A 15,798-nucleotide genomic window follows, 5' to 3' on the forward strand; every position below is an offset into this window, starting at 1 on the left:
TGAGATGTGTGCAAACCTGGTGGCCAACTACAAGAAACGTCTGACCTCTGTGATTGCCAACAAGGTTTTGCCACCAAGTACTAAGTCATGTTTTGCAGAGGGGTCAAGTACTTATTTCCCTCATTAAAATGCAAATAAATTTGTGGGCAAACGTGGGCAAATGTACAAAATCAGCAGGGGATCAAATACTTTTTTCCCTCACTGTATGACTTTGGTCAAAGTCAGTGCACTATATAGGGAATAGGGTGCCATTTGGGATGTAGTCAGAGGGTTGAAGGGGTTTGTTCGTCTCTCCCAGTGGCATGGTATCTGTGTACTTTGTGTCATCGCAGACGGTCAAAGATATTATGTTTTCTCTGCTCTCTCAGAAGTAGTAGTGGAATACATGGTCTTGTCCATCATTAAGCCAATTTAAAAGGCCCACTGCAGTCAAAAACATCATTTTTCTGTCTTTTATATATACACTCACCGGATAGTTTATTAGGTACACCCATCTATTACCTGGTCGGACACCCCTTTGCCTCCAGAACAGCCCGAATTCTTTGGGGCATGGATTATACAAGGTGTCGGAAACTTCCGTTGAAAACATTCCCCACACCAGTACACCATCGCCACCACCGTGTGCCAGGCAGGATGGGTCCATGGACTCATGCTGCTTACGCCAAATCCTGACTCTGTTATCAGCATGACCCAACAGGGACCCAGATTTGACGGACCAGGGAATGTTTTCCCACTCCTCAATTGCCCAGTGTTGGTGATTGCATGCCCACTGGAGCTGCTTCTTCTTGTTTTTAGCTCATAGGAGTCGAACCCGGTGTGGTCGTCTGCTGCAATAGCCCATCCGTGACAAGGATCAACGAGTTGTGCGTTCCGAGATGCCGTTCTGAACACCACTGTTGTGCTGCACTGTTATTTGTCTGTTTGTGGTCCGCCTGCTAGCTTGCACGACTCTTGCCATTCTCTTTTGACCTCACTCATCAAAGTGCTGTTTTCACCCACAGGACTGCCGCTGACTGGATGTTTTTTGTTTGTCACACCATTCTCGGTAAACCCTAGACGTGCGTGAAAAGCCCAGGAGAGCAGCCGTTTCTGAGGTACTGGATCCGGCACGCCTGGCGCTGACGTTCATACAACGTTCAAAGTCACTTTTGCCCATTCTAACGTTGAATAGAACAGTAACTGAATGCCTCAATGACCCCTCTGCCTGTTTTATACAGCAAGCCACGGCCACATGACTCACTGTCTGTTGGAACGACCCATTTTCGTGAACGGGGTGGTGTACCTAATAAACTGTAAGATGAGTGTATTTCCACACTATGAGGTTGGGATAATACTGTGAAATTGGGAAAGTGATGATATTGCCCTTTTAGTGTAAGAGCTGTTTGAAAATACCGCCTGAAATTTCAGCCTGTTTTGGTGGTATGGAGATTTTTCCTACCTGGTGATATCACCAGGCGGTAAATTAGTTAATAGATCAATAAGAAAGGTAGTTCATAACCTTTCTGCCAATAACAGCTAGTTTTCAGTTCCCCCTCCCCACTCTGACCACTGCCAGACAGTCCTAGTACAATTCTTACTTCATAAATGTATATTTTCTAAGAGGCTATTTTTGTTTCTTTTTGACCATTTTAATTAGAAACAATCACAGTAAGGTACTTAATTGTTCCCAGACATGATTTGATATTGAGATAAAAACTGCTACACTGGACCTTTAAAAACTCCCCACAGACTAAGCCAAAGCAACTGTTAGAAGTGGTGTGTAGCACACTTTGATAATAACATTGCATGATTTCTCTGTGAGTCTGAACCTCTGCCTTTCTCCTAACGTGGTCTTAATTTGATTGTTGTTCATGGAGTAATGTGAATCCCCTGCCTGCTCTGTTCAACCCCTGTCCAGATGGCATGGTGTTCCCCCTGAGAAACACAATTTAATCCTCCTAACACATGGTGGGCTGAGTCGTGCTCTCTCTCTGTGTGTGTGTGTGTGTGTGTGTGTGTGTGTGTGTGTGTGTGTGTGTGTGTGTGTGTGTGTGTGTGTGTGTGTGTGTGTGTGTGTGTGTGTGTGTATTTGTAAACAGGATAATCAGAGAGGGTGGAAAGATAATGTACATGTAACAGGTCTGGCAAGCAACCTGCGGAAGTAGTTGTGACTGTACTTTTGCAGATTTTTAAATTACATTGCCAAAACCTGTTAATGAAGAATTTGTGTACTGTTGATGCATTCTGAATAGGAAGAACCATATGTTCTGATAAACTGAGGTAGCTACAAAACACTCCCCACACCCTCCTTGGGATGTGACAAGCTACCGTACCGCTTATAAGCCCTACCACACACTGTGACCATATAATGCAGATCCTTTATTTCCTTTTCCGTGTTACACTTTGCAGTCAGAACAAATAAAACAGGCATCGCATTACAGGTTAAAGTAGCTCCAGATGCCTGATTAAGGATTTGCTGCTTTGCCTTAAGGAAATGCAGAAGCTTAGAGGCCCATTTTTTTTTAACTGCTTATGTTCCCTACTGTACCAACTGTGGATTTGCATGCCATTGTGACAGATGGGGGGTGGCTGTCACTAAAGTGAAGATAATCCAATGCAATACAAAGGAATTGTGCAAAGATGCTATGAGATTTCATGAAATCACAAGGGAATTGAATTGTACAGTTGCCGATGTGCCGTGTCTCTGACAAACAATGAGGTCTGAGAGCACTGGCCCATGTGGCTGTTTTTAAACTCATATTGTCTGTCAGCTCTTCTGACGTGTGAAGAGACTAAATCCCCAACATGCAGTAGGGTAGGAGCTTCCAGAGTGTGTTTTTATACATTTCCTGGATATGGAAGTGACTATTAAGTATTTCCTGGGAGAATAACCGTTCCCATTGTTATGATTTTTCTCCAAGTGTTTTTCCATCTTCCCCTTGACCTAAGATGGCAGATCAGTAAAAGCTTTCACTATTGTTTACCAGGCAGTAGCCTATAGAGTATATAGAGCAATTCTGAGTATTATGGAAGTAGTAGAATGCTGAATCTGTTCCCACTATTCTCTTATACCTTGGTGTTGCCATGACAATCTTTACTTTACAGCAGAGGAGGCTGGTGGGGGGAGCTATAGGAGGACAGGCTCATTGTAATGGCTGGAATGGAATTAATAGAACGGTGTCAAACACATCAAACATATGGAAACCACATGTTTGACTCCGTTCCATTAAATCCATTCCAGTCATTGCAATGAGCCCTTCTTCCTATAGCTCCTCCCACCAGCCTCCTCTGCTTTACATGTATTACTTGGGCAGTGATGGCACATAGTCTAGGCCATTCAGTACCTCCCCCTGAGGTCAAAGGAGTTAGAAATTGTTCTTGAGGGGGAAGAAGATTTTTCCTGACATTGTTTCTGCCCAACCACTTGGAATAGATTGGAATGTTGGTCTCATTGGATCCTTCCACTAGCGTTTCATTGTAAACTTAAACAGAACCGAAAGGTCTCTTGTGTTCTTCAAAGGTGTAGAGGTACTGAACATGTCCTCCGAGATTCCAAATGAAAATATGAGAGGAGAATAGAGGGCAGAATCCTTTTTTAGATTCTGCATGATATTATAGAGCAGAGGCTTAGATTCATACAGGTCTGTCCGTGTTCGAACCAACAGGCTATTCTATTCATAGTCCCTGTGCCTCTGGCTGACCACAAATGAGGGTGACATATCAGATACTAAGAGGCATTCTGCAATGGCTATCAAATTAAATCATGGTCAGCCACACACATTTAATTTGTCCCGTCTCTCACTTCCACAGACTGTAATGAGGTCTCAGAGAATAGGCTACAAACTGATTTGGTTATCCTTCCGAAAATAATATTGCAATATTTCAATCAAATGATTAATCACCCTTTTTCATCCCTTTTTCCCCCCAGGAGAAAATGTATTTACTGGGCTACAGTACCTATAATATTACCAGGTCAGAAATGGACTAAAATGAATTGTTATGAACACTATATAATCTATAGTATACTGTATAATGTAGTCAGTGATATTATCATCCTTATTCATCCTTATAAGAGACTGGATAGTGGCTTCTAAGGGCTGCATATAAACGAAGCATGTCCTCAGCTTGTGCATGAGAGTGAGACCTCAGAGGGTCTAGCCCCTGGCAAGGTCAGTCAGAACAGGTTAATGACTAAGTAGAGTAGCACCCTCTCTAACAGAGTGGTTAATCTACCATGACAGGGTGGACAAAAATCAAGCCCTAATGTGCTCAACAAAGCAGACGGCAACTTCCCTAACGTAATGCAATGTGTGTAAACTTGTTGTTTCTCCTAGCTAAAATAAGCTTTAAGTTCGGCTAAAATATGTTGAGGATTTATGCATATTCTTAAGGGCTTAGAAGGATTCCCTACACATGCAAAGCATTATTTTCTCATCCAGTCTGACATCAAAATGGAAATCAACATAATTTTTGGGCATAAACAGTACAGTATCTGGATTGCGTTGTATCAGTCTCCTACAACATTGCACCCTGGCCAGTTTATAGCTTCCTGGTAAGACTTATGATTGTCTTCTATCATGCGGATATTTAGGCACAAAGAAAATGATGTAATAAAATGCATTTGCACTTATTTTCCCTCTCTGGAGATTGGTATGGACTCCTCAAATTCTATTTCCTCCAAAGTGAAGGTGGTGCGTTCAGAATGTAAGATTTGATTGATGAATTCATAAATTCCCATGAGTATAAAAAGGCTACACGTGTAATTAAATAATGATGGACACTACACCCACCAAGGTCAGGGTTAGTTTCACATCTCAGTGGGCTTGTTTCTCAGTTGAAAACGTACACATGTATTACTTGTTGAATACTCCCTGTAGGCTCTTACTGTGCATCTATATATAAATATAGTAATACTACAGTATTTATACCATAGTATACTATAGTATTTTCTCATGTGTTTTTTTCCCAATATGCCTCCCTCAATAAACCAATACAATATCTCACATTGTATACAGTACTATCTTAGTCAGACAGTGTTCAATGTTTTGAGCTGGTCAAATCATAAGCTTTTTCGCTTGTTCACATAAAAATAGACTAGAGCAATTTGTTTTGTAGTTAGTCGTAATTCAGAAATAAAATTGACTATACAATTACTCTATAGAGTAATTGTCTTTTCTCACCATGAAGCCCATAGTTTCTTCTTAATGAAATGAACAAAACAAATCTTTCTCCTGACAAATACCCAATTAACTTTACTTTACACATTACTTCTATTCTTTATTAATAAGGTCCAGAGGGCTTTTTCCAAGAGATAGTATCTGCTGTGCTGGTACAGTCACCTCCTTCTTCAGTCATTTATCACACGGCAAGGGTGGTTTGCTAATATAAGCTATGGGCCTATACATTCCTACTGTATAGTGCACTTATGCTCAGGTTTTTCAGATGAACAAATATACAGTTTAGGCTATAAAAATATATATTTTGTTTTATATGTGAGTGTTTTTCAGCTGTTGAAATGGATTACCTGGAAAACCATATCTCCCGATTCCTAGAATAATCTCAAAATGTTGTATTGCTTTAGTAAGCCTGCTGTAACTTTGGGGATTGACTTTCAGTTAACCCTGCTGATCTCTGCAGTGCTTTCAGGGGATCTACTGTACTCTATTCCTACCAGCCACATGTCAACCTGTTACTGTCATTAATTTACTATAATGAGTTGGGTTACTACAGTTCATGGATTACTAGTACATGGGCCCAGAGTTGAAGCCGTAGCAGGGCCAGAGGATTGAACACTCGGACACCCAATCAGGACGGCTTAACATATATTTTTCAACAAAAAAAATAAGACAATGTTTGTTGTTTGCACTGTCTCCTGACTAATCAAAAATGCCAATAAATGCAGTAGGAGATACTAGGGATCTAAGTGTAAATGCCCCAGAAGCCAGTATTTGGAGGATATACAGTGAGGGAAAAAAAGTATTTGATCCCCTGCTGATTTTGTACGTTTGCCCACTGACAAAGAAATGATCAGTCTATAATTTTAATGTTAGGTTTATTTGAACAGTGAGAGACAGAATAACAACAAAAAAATCCAGAAAAACGCATGTCAAAAATTTTATAAAATGATTTGCATTTTAATGAGGGAAATAAGTATTTGACCCCTCTGCAAAACATGACTTAGTACTTGGTGGCAAAACCCTTGTTGGCAATCACAGAGGTCAGACGTTCTTGTAGTTGGCCACCAGGTTTGCACACATCTCAGGAGGGATTTCGTCCCACTCCTCTTTGCAGATCTTCTCCAAGTCATTAAGATTTCGAGGCTGATGTTTGGCAACTCGAACCTTCGGCTCCCTCCACAGATGTTCTATGGGATTAAGGTCTGGAGACTGGCTAGGCCACTCCAGGACCCCGCTAACGGGATGATATGCGCAAGAGGTTAATGTGCTTCTTCTTGAGCCACTCATTTGTTGCCTTGGCCGTGTGTTTTGGGTCATTGTCATGCTGGAATACCCATCCACGACCCATTTTCAATGCCCTGGCTGAGGGAAGGAGGTTCTCACCCAAGATTTGACGGTACATGGCCCCTTCCATCGTCCCTTTGATGCAGTGAAGTTGTCCTGTCCCCTTAGCAGAAAAACACCCCCAAAGCATAATGTTTCCACCTCCATGTTTGACGGTGGGATGGTGTTCTTGGGGTCATAGGCAGCATTCCTCCTCCTCCAAACACGGCGAGTTGAGTTGATGTCAAAGAGCTCCATTTTGGTCTCACCTGACCACAACACTTTCACCCAGTTGTCCTCTGAATCATTCAGATGTTCATTGGCAAACTTCAGACGGGCATGTATATGTGCTTTCTTGAGCAGGCGGACCTTGCGAGCGATGCAGGATTTCAGTCCTTCATGGCGTAGTGTGTTACCAGTTGTTTTCTTGGTGACTATGGTCCCAGCTGCCTTGAGATCATTGACAGGATCCTCCCGTGTAGTTCTGGGCTGATTCCTCACCGTTCTTATGTTCATTGTAACTCCACGAGTTGAGATCTTGCATGGAGCCCCAGGCCGAGGGAGATTGACAGTTATTTTGTGTTTCTTCCATTTGTGATTAATCGCACCAACTGTTGTCACCTTCTCACCAAGCTGCTTGGCGATGGTCTTGTAGCCCATTTCAGCCTTGTGTAGGTCTACAATCTTGTCCCTGACATCCTTGGAGAGCTCTTTGGTCTTGGCCATGGTGGAGAGTTTAGAATCTGATTGATTGATTGCTTCTGTGGACAGGTGTCTTTTATACAGGTAACAAACTGAGATTAGGAGCACTCCCTTTAAGAGTGTGCTCCTAATCTCAGCTCGTTACCTTTATAAAAGACACCTGGGAGCCAGAAATCTTTCTGATTGAGAGGGGGTCAAATACTTATTTCCCTCATTAAAATGCAAATCAATTTAGAACATTTTTGACATGCGTTTTTCTGGATTTTTTTGTTGTTATTCTGTCTCTCACTGTTCAAATAAACCTAACATTAAAATTATAGACTGATAACTTCTTTGTCAGTGGGCAAACGTACAAAATCAACAGGGGACCAAATACTTTTTTCCCTCACTGTATTGGCAGAGTGTTGTTAACACTTTGTATTAAAGTTGAGGGCCGGCAAAACGTGCCAATATATCCTCCAAATACCGGCTTCTTGGGCATTATCACTTTTATACACAGGGTTATCAACATATTTAAATAATGATTGACATACAATATTTTCATAAAAAATATTTTTTTTATTAATATATTCATACTATTTCATCCTTCCACAAGATATAGTCCCAACACAAATCTAGGTTTGCTACCCAATCCAGCTGGTCGTTCGTTCTATAGGTTCGGATGCTAGAGACGCAACCCAGTCGTTCAGTCTTTTTGTTCTGTATCTATGGATGCGACCCAGTCACTTGTTCTAAATGTTCCATTGCCATACTGGCTGGCAACGTTCTTATCCCTTGCTTGCTAGCTAGCCAACTACGGCTAACTTACAGTCACGTCAAAAAGTGCAGCCAGGATAACAGCAAAGTAGCTGCATTTGCATTTGTTTAAGCTGTTTTCTAGTGACCTTTACTTGGATACATCCATAACAATGAGCTAACGAGGCCCAATTTCGCCTGGCATAGAAAATGTGCTCGCTCGTCAGCACATTGTTGTTCAGTGGAGCTAGCCAACAACACAGCTAACACAATCACTTCAAACTGAAACTGGGAAGACTGCAAACTAGCTGCACTTCGTTTCGTTTGAACTTTTTTCAATTGCCATTTATTTGTATATATCACTACATATGATGCCAGCTGATTCATGATTTCCACTGGCTGAGAAATGCTGCCTGCCTGTCTGTCTCGTCCTGACTCCCGACACGTTCATTACTATGGGACAGCTGGAGATCGAATTTGAATATTGAAACAATGCTGGAGATCGAATTTGAATATTGAACCAATGCTGGAGATCGAATTTGAGTATTGAACCAATGCTGCAAATATCATAGAAACAGACAGCAAGGTTTATACAAATCTCCTCTGTGGAAAATTACATGTTAGTCTCAAAGAAATGTGAGATAAGGTCTAGATGCCTTTTAGAATGGAGAACAAGTTTATAAAGTGCCTGGCTGGGCTGATGAGACAGTGGATTGCGCAGTCAGATGCAACAGAGGAAAAAGGCATTGTAACGTTATAGATTTAGCGGGTGGTAACTTGTGGAATAGACTCCGCCTGGAATGCGGTTTTAACCTGTCTGGGCTAGGGGGCAGTATTTTCACGGCCGGATAAAAAACGTCCCCGATTTAAACTGATTACTACTCTTGCCCAGAAACGAGAATATGCATATTATTAGTAGATCTGGATAGAAAACACTCTAAAGTTTCTAAAACTGTTTGAATGGTGTCTGTGAGTATAACAGAACTCATATGGTAGGCAAAAACCTGAGAAGATTCCAAGTAGGAAGTGGCCTGTCTGCGATTTTGTAGTTCTCCTTTTGCTTGTCTATCGAAACTACAATATCCGTGGGGTTATGTTGCACTTTCTAAGGCTTCCATTGGCTCTCTAAAGCCGCCAGAAAGCGGATTTGGGCGTCTCCTGTCTCTGGGCAAAGTATAGTAACTCAGTTTGTCAGTGGTCTGCCTGAGGACAAAGGGAATGGAAATGCGCATTCACGAGACCTCGACATTTTTTATTTTATTCTTTGAATGAATACAGTATTGTCCGGTTGGAATATTATCGCTATTTTACGAGAAAAATACCAATGTATTTTAAACAGCGTTTGACATGCTTCTAAGTACAGTAATGGAACATTTTGAAATTTCTTGTCTCGAAATGCGCTCGCGCGTTACCCTTTGGATAGTGACCTGAATGCACAAACAAAACGGGGGTATTTGCACATAACTATGGATTATTTGGAACAAAAACAAAATTTGTTGTGGAAGTAGCAGTCCTGGGAGTGCATTCTGACGAAGAACAGCAAAGGTAATCCAATTTTTCTAATAGTAATTCTGAGTTTAGGTTGCCTCGAACTTGGCGGGTGTCAAATTAGCTAGCCGTGATGGCTGAGCTATGTACTCAGAATTTTGCAAAATGTGCTTTTGCCGAAAAGCTATTTTAAAATCTGACATAGCGATTGCATAAAGGAGTTCTGTATCTATAATTCTTAAAATAATTGTTATGTATTTTGTCAACATTTATCATGAGTAATTTAGTAAATTCACCGGAAGTTTTGGGTGGGAATACTAGTTCTGAACATCACATGCTAATGTAAAAAGCTGTTTTTTGATATAAATATGAACTTGATTGAACAAAACATGCATGTATTGTATAACATAATGTCCTAGGAGTGTCATCTGAGGAAGATCATCAAAGGTTAGTGCTGCATTTAGCTGTGTTTTTGGTTTTTGTGACATATATGCTTGCTTGAAAAATGGCTGTGTGATTATTTGTGGCTATGTACTCTCCTAACATAATCTAATGTTTTGCTTTCGCTGTAAAGCCTTTTTTAAATCGGACAATGTGGTTAGATTAACGAGAGTCCTATCTTTCAAATGGTGTAAAATAGTCGTATGTTTGAAATATTTAAATTATTGCATTTTTGAGGTATTTGTACTTCGCGCCACGCGATTCCACTGGCTGTTGAATAGAGTGGGACGCTAACGTCCCACCTAGCCCATAGAAGTTAACCAATCAGCACTCAGGATTAGACCCAGCCGTTGTATAACTGGTTATATCGCAACCATATGGTACCTCTACCCTCCCCACACAAGTAATACTAGCTAGCTATCAGTGGGCAAATTGTTTTGACCCTCTGCAATTCTTTGCTAATGCGAGATAGGGCTAGCTAGCTAGTCACAAGTTCTGGCAAACCAAAGTTCAAAGGGCTTTTTCAAAAGCCACGGATGGAGGATGAAGACCCCAGAGTCCAATCTGTCTAGTCATTAGCCAATGAGGAGGCTAGCATGGCTACTGCTTCAACTTCTACAGCCCAGCTAAGTCACCATCTTCAAGCCCTACCTTGTTACGGTGAGCATGTCATCACAAATCCACCTGCAGATTTGTCTGCAGTTGACAAACCACACACGCAACCAAAAATGTGAGTGTTCCCAATTAAAGTGATCAATGAAAAATCACAGTGTTTCTCATAGAAGTGGGAAGGACAGTTTTATTGGCTGGAATACAGTTTGACAAGGGATGCTGTTTTCTGTAAAATGTGTAGACATTTCCTAGAGGCCACTATGGAAGGCTAATTTGTTAGAGACAGATATGATTGGAAGCACCTTCGTGATGCAAAAGAAGTTCTGGACATTGTTATGCTGTGCGCTAAACAGGACATAGCACTACATTGACATAGGATGAGTGTAGAGGCCATTAATAAGTGCAACGTTGGGGATTTCGAAAAATGTATATCCAAATGTGGCCTTGATTCGGTCTTATGTTGCAAAATTTGAAATTGTGTTTTTTACATTGGATAAAAGAAGAGACACAGAGCTACAAAATGGTATATCATACACTGCATTTGAGGAACGATGGAAAAGTAATTCTGCTTTGAAAGTTGATCAACTTGCAACTTCACATTTGAGAAAATGGCCTTTGAATATTTTGGTACCTACTGGAGAGCTCTTCTTTGTCTATACCCATTCAGCATTGTTCACACCCTCTTTTAAGCTTTAGGCCCATTGTTCACACCCTCTTAAGCTTTAGTCCCACCCATTTCTTTAAGGGTTGATCCAAGCGTTCTGTCCTAACAACAACAGTCAAGCACTCAAGATAACTGGCTAACGTGAGAGAACCATTCACTGACCATTTTACTCGCCCTAGCAGAGCTGGTTAGGATGTTTTTGTTATCCAGAGCGTTGATGACTGCAACTGTGCTGCTGGCAACAATTTAGGCTTTTTTGCCAACGTTTACTGACACCGGCCATATTCAACAGGTGTTGAGCGTTCGTAAATTCGTCAGTTATTCTGTGCTTTGGCACACTCAGATGAGAGTGCTTTGAAATCGGTGTCGATAGCCAGAGCGAATTTACCAGCTATGTTTATCAACAGTTGTCACAGTGACATTCTATTGAAATGGTTACTTGTATAGTGGAGTCTTTTGTTAAGACATGTAGTTTGCTAGCTAGATAAACAATGAACCGTAATCCCAACTCATGACGTTACTACCCTGCATGAATCTACAGGTAGCTAACCAACCAGGTTCAATGTTAGCTAGCTAACATTAGGTTTAACTAGCAAAGCAAATGGCTCTGAGATACAAATAATAAGATCATACACGTTACGTTAGCTAGCGAGCCAGCCAGCTACTTTTAGCTAGCTAGCTAACAGTACACTAACTTGAAATGAAAATGACTTTCTGTCAAAATTTGAAATTTGTAATATCTGAAAATGTAGCTTGCTAGACTATCTTACCCATGCTCTGAAATCGGAGTAGATAGACAGAGCGAATTTACCAGCTACATATATCAACAGTTGTCACAGTGACATTCTATTGAAATTGTGACTTGCATAGTAGAGTCTTTTGTTAAGCCTCTCCCTGTCACACAGATGCCATGGTTGCCCTGGGTTTGAAGATGTAATCCGGAGACAGGTGTTTTCTCCACCTCCATAGCTATCATACTCTAATTCCACAGATTTCAAAATTCGGTCCTCCAGAAAGTGGAGAGCAACATTTATGCAGTTCTACGGGCGGGCAGCTCTGGCGACTCCTGACTGGCGGGCAGCTCTGGCGACTCTTGACTGGCGGGCAGCTCTGGCGGCCCCAGACTGGCGAGGCCTGATGCGTGGGGCTGGTACAGGACGTGCCAGCCTGGAGACACGCACCTGAAGGCTAGTGCGTGTAGTGGGGAACACTGGACCGTAGAGGCGCACTGGCGGTCTCGAGTGCAGGGTTGGCATCACCCCTTCAGGCTCAATGCTCACTCTCCCCTGGCACATGCGGGGCGCTGGTACTGCGCATACCGGCCTGAAAATACCAGGCCTCACCACAGCACCTACCCCAAAGCACGGGACCTGTCCAGTCTGTTTATGTCCAAAAAGGGTACGGGGAGCTGGCCTGGGTCTCCAACCTCGCCCCGCCATACAGCCCTTGTGCCCCCCCCCCCCCAAAAAAAAATGAATCATGCCATCCCTTCACATGGTTTAGAATAGGTAAAGACACATTCACATATGAAGATAATGTTCTCTTCTCTTTCTGATATTCTGCATAGCACCAGAGACATGTGGAAGACATGCCTGACTTCTCCCCTCTCTGGGCCCCAGGTGACTGAGCCCCAGCTGAGGGAAGAAGTGCAACTGCCAACACCAGAGTCTGAAGGGATACATTTTAATAACAAGCATATCATATAAGCATATTATGCAGATAAGCCATCTTAATCATCTATGTTACCTAACTAATTCTGATTCTTCCGCCACACAACTGCCATATAAACTCCAAAGAAGAAAAAGAAAAAGACTGAAGGAGGAGAGATTACTAGAAACTAACTAGGTTTACCCTTTTATCTGTTGATTAGTTGTCGGAGGACCTTGTGCATTTCAGGTAAAATAACAACCCAATGTTTATATCCCAAGACAAATTAGCTAGCAACAGCAAGCTAGCCATTTAAATTGCCATGAATGTTTAATGTGTTTCGACCTGTCTCCAAACTAATATAGTTGGTTCAGAGTTCGTTTTGATATTTCAACCTGCGTGTCCTGATCGTGTCTAGTGTTGATGGACAAAATCAATATGTGCGCAATGGCCCACGTGGATGCACACATGCTCGTGCCTGGTCTAGTCAGCATGTTATTCTAATCACAGGATACCCTATAATTACATGTTTTAGAGGGTTTGGGATGAGTTGGACCGCAGGGTGAAGGAAAAGCAGCCAACAAGGGCTCAGCATATGTGGGAACTCCTTCGAGGATGTTGGAAAAGCATCACTGTCAGTGGAATTTTCTATCCCAATGATAATAATTAACAATCAACAAGCCTTGACTAATCCCCAAGGTTTGTAAGACATTGGGTTAAGAATAATTAGGCAAGGACTCAGCTTTTCTGCAAAAGGTTTGTACAGTTTATTCAGAGAACGTTCTGAGGTCCAAATAACAAAGACATTCATTTTATGCTAACTCTCCATTTACGCACATACCTCCACACAAACAGTAGGTGAGTTGTATCCCTCCCTGGAGTTCCCACCACTGTTAATCACTACCTAGTGCTGTCTGTGTGAGGGCTGTCGTCAGAGAGAGACCAAGGTGCAGCGGAGTTAGTGTTCATCATAAAAGGTTTTAATTAAAAAACAAGAGAACACTACCAAAATGAACAAAAACGACAGCAAACAGATTTGCAGGCTAGACAAACAGCAGTGCAAATACAACAACCCACAACCACAAAGAAAAACACACACCTGTTTATAGGACTCCCAATCAGAGGCAACTCGAAACACCTGCCTCCAATTGAGAGTCCAGCACCCAACCTACACACAACACAAAACCTCTGCCACGTCCTGACCAACACTAATACAATTACTCCCTCTGCTGGTCAGGACGTGACAGTCTGTTCCTTTCCCCCGAGATTAGAGAGACCTCCTTGAGGGTCACTCCCTTTCTTCTCTAAGTTACTCAAAGTTCCTCACTAGGTCGGGTCAAACACAGTCTACTATTTTCTTAGGCACACTTAATACACACACACACACACACACACACACACATTTAATTTTTGTCCCGGGCCTCCACTAGACCTTATGGGCCTTTCGATTAGTACTTGAATTATTCATTATACATGCTACATAACGACTAATTACTAATTGGTTACGTGACAGGGTTGGATTCTTTAATCATTTACCTTTGAACATATTATTCCCTTATCAATTACTCAATAAACTGGATGCAGTCTATCACAGTGCCATCCGTTTTGTCACCAAAGCCCCATATACTACCCACCACTGTGACCTGTACGCTCTCGTTGGCTGGCCCTCGCTCCATACCCGTCGCCAAACCAACTGGCTCCAGGTCATCTACAAGACCCTGCTAGGTAAAGTCCCCCCTTATCTCCGCTCACTGGTCACCATAGCAGCACCCACCTGTAGCACGTGCTCCAGCAGGTATATCTCTCTGGTCACCCCCAAAGCCAATTATTCCTTTGGCCGTCTCTCCTTCCAGTTCTCTGCTGCCAATGACTGAAACGAACTACAAAAATCTCTGAAACTGGAAACACTTATCTCCCTCACTAGCTTTAAGCACCAGCTGTCAGAGCAGCTCACAGATCACTGCACCTGTACATAGCCCATCTATAATTTAGCCCATACAACTACCTCTTCCCCTACTGTATTTATTTATTTATTTATTTATTTATTTTGCTCCTTTGCACCCCATTATTTCTACTTTGCACTTTATTCCATTACAAATCTACCATTCCAGTGTTTTACTTGCTATATTGTATTTACTTTGCCACCATGGCCTTTTTTGCCTTTACTTCCCTTATCTCACCTCATTTGCTCACATTGTATATAGACTTATTTTTCTACTGTATTATTGACTGTATGTTTTGTTTTACTCCATGTGTAACTCTGTGTTGTTGTATGTGTCGAACTGCTTTGCTTTATCTTGGCCAGGTCGCAATTGTAAACGAGAACTTGCTCTCAACTTGCCTACCTGGTTAAATAAAGGTGAAATATATATATATATTTTTAATTCCTCATAAAGTTGGTTGAGAGAATGCCAAGATTGTGCAAAGGTGTCATCAAGACTACTTTGAAGAATCTCAAATATTAAATATATTTTGATTCGTTTAACACTTTTTTGGTTACTACATGATTCCATATGTGTTAATTCATAGTTTTGATGTATTCACTATTATTGTACAATGTAGAAAATAGTCTAAATAAAGAAAACCCTTGAATGAGTAGGTATGTCCAAACTTTTGACTGGTACTGTAAGTATTCACAGCCCTGAGTCAATACTTTGTAGAAGCAGCTTTGGTAACAATTACAGAGTCTTTCTGGGTACGTCTCTAAGAGCTTCCCACACCTGGATTGTGCAACATTTGCACATAATTTTTTTAAATCCATCAAGCTCTGTCAAATTTGTTGTTGATCATTTCTAGACAACCATTTTCAGGTCTTGCCATACATTTACAAGCAGATTCAAGTCAAAACCGTAACTTAGCTACTCAGGAACATTCAATGTGTTCTTTGTAAGCCACTCAAGTATAGATTTGGCCTTAGGTTATTGTCCTGCTGAAAGGAGAATTCATCTCCCAGTGTCCAGTGGAAAGCAGACTGAACCAGGTTTTATTTTTTATCCTGAAACACTTCCCAGTCCTTAATGATTATAAGCA

This window comes from Salmo trutta, chromosome 31, assembly GCF_901001165.1.
Source record: "Salmo trutta chromosome 31, fSalTru1.1, whole genome shotgun sequence".
NCBI classification, from domain to species: domain Eukaryota; kingdom Metazoa; phylum Chordata; class Actinopteri; order Salmoniformes; family Salmonidae; genus Salmo; species Salmo trutta.